We start from the raw sequence: 9,165 nt of genomic DNA, 5'->3' as shown, positions 1-9,165 counted from the left end.
TGAAAGTTCGCTTTAAAAATAAGTATTCTGCTGTGTTTGCAAAAGTTGAGTACAATTTTACAGTTGGCAAAAAAAAACAAGATAGATAAACAAGAAAGAAAATAAAGACTGACAAAAAAGAGTTTTATGTGGCCCACGTCTGAAATAAATTTAATTTTCACCATAATAGCTAAATCAGTCTGCTTGTATGACCTTCTGCTTGCGTGCTTGTGAGCCAAATTTCTCATGGTTAGAACAAGTTTGTGCATGTGTCCTCATCCCCACACTCATCAGTTGAGCTCCTTATGTTCTTACAATAGTAGAACAGATATGTTGGAAAATATGGCAATTTCTCATGTTTTCTAGGAATGAGTGAGGCTAAAGAGAGCACCTTTTTATGTGGAGGGCTGTTGGGTCAAAGGTCAGGATATGGCCTGTATAAATAATATGTGGTGCTGATATTCTATGCATCATCTGTGTGTGTGTGTGTGGGGGTGTGTGTGCATGAGGGGTGTGATTGATGACATGTGAAGGGAAGCATGCATGTGATCTCTGTCTGTCCTCTCTCTCTCACACACACACACACACACACACCTACACCCACCCCAGTTCATATCACCTCCCATAGCATATTCCCTTGGTCTCTCATTTCACACACACATCAACCCCAACCCATCAACACCACTCCTAATACACACACAGGCTACACTCAACACACACACACCCAACACACACACACACACATTCTCTCCTCATTACACTCCCTTTCCCTACTTTGATGATATGCAAATATCCCTCCCACCCCCACCCTCCTCTCTCCTCCCTCCACCCGCCTCCCTCTCTCCCGCAAGCAGCAAGCCTTCACACACACACACACACACACACATCACACACACTCACACACAGGCTAATGCGCTGTGGCAGCGTCCACAGACAGGCGGGGAGGATCAATTTTTCACCCAGTGTGCTACCGATATTCATAAGATAAGGCCACAGAAAAGAGAGGGAGGAGATATAGAGAGAGGTGGGGGAAGGAAGGGGAGAGCCACAGAGATGGGGATAAGGAAAAATGGCGAGTGGGTGTGATGTGAAGGAGAGGAGTCTGAAGAAAGGGTGTGCAGGAAAAAGGGGTGAGTGGGAAGCAGAGTGTGAGAGGAAAAGGGGAGGATGAACACGGGTGAGAAAGTAGAGAGGGTGGGGAACGTCTCGTGGGTGTGTGAGAGGGTGGAGGCAGGATGAGTAAGTGGGTTAGGGGTGGTAGGAAAGGGGGATGGGGTGTAGAGAGGGCTCTGGGGGATGGGGCTGGGAATGGATGGGGTGGTAAGGGAAAACTAGGGATGGTGTGTGTGTGTGGAGGGGGTGGAGGGGTATTTTGCTGACGTGCTCTCTTATTGGCTTGTTCAAACGCTGGGGGAGGGGCAGCCACAAACCATACTCTCACCAGCTGTAGGGAAGAGCAGAGAAACAAAGAGAGAGAGAGAGGAGGAGGAGGGTGGGGGGGAAGATATGTGTTTTAATGTTGATATTCTGGTCTAATTAGATTCCTGTCTAAGTGGCGGAATGAATGGTGCCGATCAGATAGAACTGGGCGTAGTAGAAGAGGGAGCGGGCTTTGTTTGAGTTGGAGAATTCTGTTTTTAGTGCACATGAGGGGTTCTTGATCTATAATTCAATTTCACTTGAGAGACAGAGAGGAGCAAATTGCCAACGCTGTCTCTCATGGATACATGCAAACTCACATGTATTCGTATTGTGTGGAAAAAAGACTGAGTGCCTTTCTGAGGAGCAGCTGAATTTCAGATGACACGTCATTGCTATAATACCTTCGGCGTTACCTAATCGTTATGCAATATGTTTTTTGAAGGGTATATGCGACACTAAATAAAGACATTTCAAATGATCCATATGGTTGAAATGTGTTAGCCCAGGTACAAAGTTCACTACAAAAAAAGAAAAGCATATGGCCATTAATACAGTACGATGTCTACTTACGTGTAAAAATATATTTAAATGTATTTAAACATGTCCATAACATAAGATTAAATAGAAAGCATGAACAGTTTAGCAAGAGAAATACCATTCCAGCACACACAGGGAGGCAGATTGAGAGCCATGTGTTTGTGGAGCCCAGCTGAACCCCGCCTGCTAAACCAGTCCGCTGGCTGTGACAGACTGACAGGCAGGGAAATAGAGAGGGTGGTGTGCGTGCGTGTGTGTGTGTGTGTGTGTGTGTGTGTGTGTTAGAAGAGAACACGAGAAGATAAATTGAGACAAAGGCAGATTGACCAATGCAGCCAGACACAAAAAAATAAAACAGAAAGGAAAGAGACAAACAGGAGAGACATAGCGACATGGAGAAGCATCCAAAGAGAAAGCGGAGAGGGACGCATACTGTAGTCATACATGGAGAATGAGAGAGAGAGAGAGAGCAGAGAGTAGAGGAAGCCAAGCTTTCTGTGGCTTAGCCAGACTGGAGCGGTGGGACTTGGCTGGCTGTGGACCCTTGGCTTCACTATTAAAGCAAGGAAGAAAAAAAAATCACAGTCAAAAAATGAAAAGGGCAAAGAGCTATGCCAAGAATGCACAGGCAAGAAGCAACACATTAGGTTCTTTCCTTCTGCCTGCCTCTCTGTTTCCCCCAAGCAGATCTAAACAATAGGTGGGACCAGCCACGAGGACCGAGCGCTCTATACACTGAGAAACCCTACCGAGGTTGACTCTGGAAGTTTGAAACTGTGTATGATGAGCATATCATCCCCTTAATATTTGTTTTTTTCCTTTTTTTGTTTCCTCTTAAGTAACTTTAAGGTTGTTAAAATCATCTTATTCGACACAGTCTGACTGTGTCATATTCTGTATCAGCTTGTTCCAACTTGTCATTGAAGCTATGTGATGTTTACACTGAGTGAAATATTTAAACACAAGAAAGATGTGTTTTATGGCTGCGTCATTCAATCAAATGGAAACATTTTAGATGTCTTGTGTGCATCATTTTATACACATTTTCACCAAATTCAGCATGACATATTCAGGGTCTTCGTTTTTATTTTTCAGTCTGGACCAAAATGGTGCACCGGCCAATTGACCAACCAACTTGCGTCTAGCTGGGCTAAAAATGTCTTTAAAAACCCAACTTGGCCTTTACTGTTTTGTTAGGCAGCTCTCAAAGTTAATGCCATCGCAACAACAAAAGCATGCTAGAAGTTTAGTTCTTGGTATTTATGGCATGGCATGTGTTAGTATCTGTTGTGGGTGTGTTTGTGTGTGTGTGTGTGTGTGTGTGTGTGTGTGTATGGTATTTCAAGTGCCATGTTAACCATTTGGAGGATTGGCATTGCATATCAGCCCTAAAGAGAATTGAAAGCTGGAGTGGCATCAACACCTGTGTAATTTCAGCTACTGGCACACACACACACACAAACAAAGACCATCCCTCCATTGGTTTCTTCACAGACCATACAAAACAACAAAATATCCCATAATGCAATCTGACTGACCCAGCTACTCACAGCTACTAATCATGTAGTAATAGTCACCGTGCCATAATCATATCACTACATAGAGGCATGAGGGGACTTATAGGCTTTGCCAGATTAATAGTGAAAAAACAAGGACTTATTTTTCTGACTTTTCCATCCGCTGATACCCTAAGTAGAGGATTATAGCCTTTAGATTGTCTGACTCCAGAAAGGCCGTCACAGAGGGGGTATTTGTGGAAAAAACACCCCAGAAATGGCTCGCCACACCATGGTGCACCAAAATATCCAGTCGGCTGTGCCAGATGAGCACCAGAGCGGCTTTGAAACAGCAAAGGGTGAGATATTTTTTTGGCTTGGTTAGAAAAGCTTAAGCTGTTTCGCTTTTCTGCTTCTGACAGTCTGATGATTCAAAAGAAGCAAGGAAAAGTCATCCTGAAAACTGATATTTTCACATCGACAAATGCCAATATCAGAGAAGTTCCACACAGGTACCACAAAGTGAGTCGCCATGTGGTCCTTTGGTTATCGTCATCTGTCAAATGTTTGAAATGCTGCTTGATTTTGTTTACCATATGTCTTGTGTTTTGCGATGCTGATTGTGTGTATGCAGCTGAGATGCAACCCCAAAGCCATGTCATATTCTGGGCTTGGGGGAGAAAGGAGGATGCCAAGAACTGAAACGTGATGATGAGTGGGTGTGTGAGAGTGAGTGGGGGGAAAAGGAAGCCTTCCAAAGGCTCTTTTTTTGCTGTGTGTGTGTATTTTCATGTGTACGCACATGTGATCAAGAGTGCATTTATGTGTGGGAAGAAGGAATCCTTCCAGCCGTTTTCTTTCCTGAGCCTCTTCCTGTGTCCCCCCCGCACAACAATTCTCAAAGCCGGCGTCGGAGGGTTTGGCCTCGGCGAGATCCAACCCACCAGAGGAGATGGAGGAGAGGAGCCAGTGTTTCTCTCTCTCCTCCGAGCTCTGTCTGTTTCCACCACTCACTGAATGTTACTATAAATCCTGTTCACACACAGACATTCCCACATCTCTCCATCCAGTGTGTGTTGTTGGTGTATCTCATATGACTTGGCAGAAGTGAACCGTGCATATGTGCGTGCCAGTGCGGGAATGTGTGTGTTAAGAGTTTTGGCAGTTTTCTCAACGCAGCCTTACCAAAAGATCCATTGGGAAATGTGGTTTTAACGCCCCCTCTCTTCTCTCCTCTTGTTTCCTTTCTCTCTCCATTTCACAATTACATCGCCTCTGTTTCTCCATGCTCCGCTCCCTCTTTCTTTTTAATTCCTCCCTTTTCTCTCAGTTCCTTTACATTTTCCTCTAATTCAACCTGTGGATTTCCTCTCTGCTTCTCCTTCTAGTTATTTCTTCTCGCTCCAATGACTCCAATCTCTGCTTTCTTTTTGGTGCATATTAACTAGCTGTTCTCTATTAAAATAATGACATCATCATTTCCGTAAAAAAAACATTGTAAGATGCGCATGCATATAGGCCTCTGATTCAGGATGTAACCCTCCTAGCGCTGTCCACACACAATGAATGCTGATGGAGAGACATGATAGGTTATCCTGTAGGGAAGGCTGGTCAAATGAAATAGCTACTTGGTATTCCATCCCTCTGCAAAGCATGACACACAGGAGAGGGATGCTGGCAAATATGCAAATGATGAAATACTTTATATATTTCATGGCCTCTGAAGTTCATCAGGAACAGCAATGATACGCAGATGTGTTTGTGATGTGCGAGGGCTGGGAAAATATAGTTTAAAACATCGCAAATGTTGTAAATACATGGGTGTATGTGTGTATATATAGGCCTACATGTGTTTGGAAAGTAACTCGGTACATTTACTAAGTACTTTTACTTTACTTCTGTTATACTTCTACTCCACTTCATTTCAGAGGGAAATATTGTACTTTTTTACTCAACTACATTTATCTGACGGCTGTCGTTGCAATTTGAAGATGTAAGGCTCTACAAAATATGATGCATTGTTATAGATTAAACTACCCAGCAATGTATGAAGTCATAAAACCTTTTTACAAAACATTATCTATTTGCACCTATTGGCTGTGCTCCGGTCATGTGACCGGTAGTTTGGTGTTCCTTCAAGAGAATTCATAATGGCTACCACGACACAAACGTTCTCATTTTACAGCTAAACAGTACACTACAAGATGATTCTGAAAACATTTGAGGTGAGAAATAGGCATTACAGTAACATAATATTGATTCATATTTGATCAGCGCTGCCTAGTTTGACCGTTTGGTCAGAGTTCGCGAGTGATTGACAGCTGAAACTCATAGACAGCAGATGGACAGCAGACCTCAGATCAGCTCTGATTGGTTGTTTTCCTCCGGTCTTTGAAATCTTGCAGATGGCGTTAGGTATTGATTCATATTTGATCAGCGCTGCCTAGTTTGACCGTTTGGTCGGAGTTTGCGAGTGATTGACAGCCGGTTCTCATACACAGCAGATGGACAGCAGACCACAGATCAGCTCTGATTGGTTGTTTTCCTCTGGTCTGTGAAATCTTGCAGATGCCGTTAGAAACACTGGAGGACACCGGAGCACACAGAGACACATGATTTCTTTCAGGTTACCAGTTTCATGTACTACTGTCAGGATAGAGCGACCATTTTATAAAAATAACTTTTTTAAATCATATTTGCTCCATTCTCGCCTACTTCTGCTTTAAGTACGGAAGTTATGTGACAAATAAATTAACGTTGAACACTGGTCTCCTAGGTGAAGTGACCATTTCACAAACTGCTGTGCAACTGGGCTGATTTGTGCTGCTTTACCTTTTGTTAAGTATAAATTTGTATTTGTTTTATATGTGTTTGCCCATACTATCACACAGTAAACTAGAAGGGCACTCGGGGAACGCAGACCTCCGCCAAGGCCATGCCCTATCTCGCAATGTGAACAAATGTGAAAAATAATTTGTGTATCCGCCCCGTGATTCGAATCCGCTCCTAAACTCTCCAGCTCTTTAGAAGTTTAAATTATTTTTTCCATAGTATTCACACGTTGTTTCAAATTCCTACCACAGCAATATAGAATTGTATAATCTGCAATAAAAATAAAGTTTAAAAGAGTAGGCTACTCCAGCGATTTAGCATTTCATTCCTATAACATTGTCAGACTTACGATGGCCAGATTCAGGTGTGCTAACTTCAAATCCCCAGGTGTTTATCATCACCTGAGGACATTTATCAGACTTCACACAGCTCCCTCTATAGACACAAAAGGATTCATACAACCTTTTTCACATATGCACCCCCAGACAGCTGTGAACAGACTTTGATGTGTAAAAATGGTGGAGTTTCCCATTAACTTTTTAAAAACAATTAACCAGCTACAACATAAAATGCTGCATATACCTACAGTAATGCATTTGCAATAATGATGCAAAAATATAATAATATTATACTATAATAACACTGACAAAGGTCATTTTTCATAAGCATTCATGAGCACTTTTACTTGTAATACTCTGAGGACATTTTGCTGCCAATACTTAAGGATTTTTGCTTAAAAAATGTATGCCATAGTTTTACTTATAATGGAGTAATTTTACCTTGAAGTGTTGCTACTTTTACTTAAAGGGACAGTGTGTAGGATTTGTTGCTTGTAGTATGTGTGGTTGCAGACTGCAACCAACTGAGTTCCCCTCCGCTCCCTTTCTAAAACTGCAGTAACGTGAACCGCCGAGTAAAAAAAACTATGGTAACCTGGCTCAGAGGCCATCCTTACCATAATAACACTACTTTAGGAGCAACAGAAGTCAGATGGCAGCTGGCATATGGTTTGTTCTCTGCAGCTCACGTTACCACAGTTTCACAAGCGTGTGAAACTGCGTTGCCTTCAGGTAACGCAACGTGGCGTCACCCATTGGTTTGTAGACTACGGTTTTGAAGCCTCGAGTTCAGCATTTTGGCCGTCGCCATCTTGGTTTTTGGCCATCACCATCTTGTTTTTTTGCAACCAGAAGTGACACGAGAGGAACAACAACCAAAGAACAACCAAAAAAGTTATAATTAACTTTCATGAACTGAAAACACACTGTGAAAGGGTTAAAGTTCTGAGATGAAATCACTGACAAAGCTGTTGTAGCAACCTGTCAATCCACTCCCTAAAGCATACCCTGCTTTATGGTCTATTTGTCTCTAAATGGGACCATAATTTACTAAATGAACATCATGCTGTATTGAAGAAGACTTGAAACTAGCGATTGAGACCATAAACTCATATTTTCAATGTTTACTGAGGTAATAAATCAAATGAGAAGTAGGGTCATTTTCTCATAGTCTTCTTTTTGCAACCAGAGGTGTCGCCCCCTGCTGGCTATTAGAAAGAATGCAAGTTTAAGGCATTTCCGCATTTGCTTCACTTTTCAGAACCCAGGTTGCCGCCTGGGTACAACGCATAATCCGTGAAGAGGACCTGCTTCCTATGTAGATATGCAGGGCTCATTCTAAGCTAACAAAAACACACATATTTTTAGTTTCAGGTGATTATACACTAAGGAAAACATAGTTATGAGTATTATATTCCATTTCTGCCAATAGATCCCCCGAAATGCTACTCTCTGTTCCTTTAGGTAAAAGATCTGAATACTTCTTCCACCAATGTAATTTTCTGCCTGCTATCATGCAGTCATACGTCTCTTTGGGTCATTCATAAGCAAGAAACAAGTCCCACTGACAGTGATAGGGATCAAACTACACAGACGTTTGCCTGTCTTCAGTCACAGTAACTCGTTCTGCTCTGCAAAGTTCATCAGAGTCCATCTTCTTTGTCCCCGCTGAGCTGGGGCCGGCTACTGTCTCCATCCTTGTCTCGCTCATCTCTCCTCGCCCCTGTCCCTCCCCGGGTCTACTTCCATCACCTATCCCGAGGGGATAACTGCCTCCACAAACATGCACACACACGCACACACACACACACACACACACACACACACACACCTCCCCCTCTGTCTGTCCCTCAACCAACCCGACCTCACCCTGCCTCTCCCTCTGCTCTTTGGCTGCAGCCTCTTTATGTGATGTCATTGAGGAGAAGTACAGCCTTTTTGGTATGTGTGTGTGTGTGTGTGTGTGTGTGTGTGTGCGTGTGTGTGTGTGTGTGTGTGTGTGTGTGTGTGGGAGTATAAAGGAGTGTATGGTGTGAGTCAGTGAGCGGGGGCGTGCATGTGCAAGTATATGACAGGGAAAGAGAGAGAAAGAGAGAGAAAGAGAGAGAGAGAGAGAGAGAGAGAGAGAGAGAGAGAGAGAGAGAGGATCAACAGAAAGAAGGAAAGAAAGGCCCAAGAGTCGGGTTTCTCTTTTCAATTCATAGGCTCAACTCCTTGTTTTTAATCTAGAAAAGAGGGTGAAAACAGCAGGAAAGGAGAGAAGATAGCTGGGAACTTGAGCTGCTGACAGCTGTTTTTGTCCCTTCTCTCCTCACCCCTCTTTCTTTCTTTCCTTCTTTCTTTCATTCTTTCTTTCTTTCTTTGCATGACTGTGTACCCAAAGCATTTGTATAAACATATATACAACTACCCATAAAATGATGCCTATATTTGCTGGCTTTATATCATAAAGAGAAGACGTGATTAGAAATGCAGCCTGTCTTGTTTTTTCCACTGATGATAGCTTTTCAAATCACATCTTTCTCTGTTCCTGTGACGTCTCACTCACCACATCCTGGTTT

Source organism: Sebastes umbrosus, chromosome 3 (genome assembly GCF_015220745.1).
Source record: "Sebastes umbrosus isolate fSebUmb1 chromosome 3, fSebUmb1.pri, whole genome shotgun sequence".
Lineage (NCBI taxonomy): Eukaryota > Metazoa > Chordata > Actinopteri > Perciformes > Sebastidae > Sebastes > Sebastes umbrosus.
The sequence above is the reverse complement of the archived record's forward strand: the minus strand, read 5'-3'. Positions refer to the sequence as shown.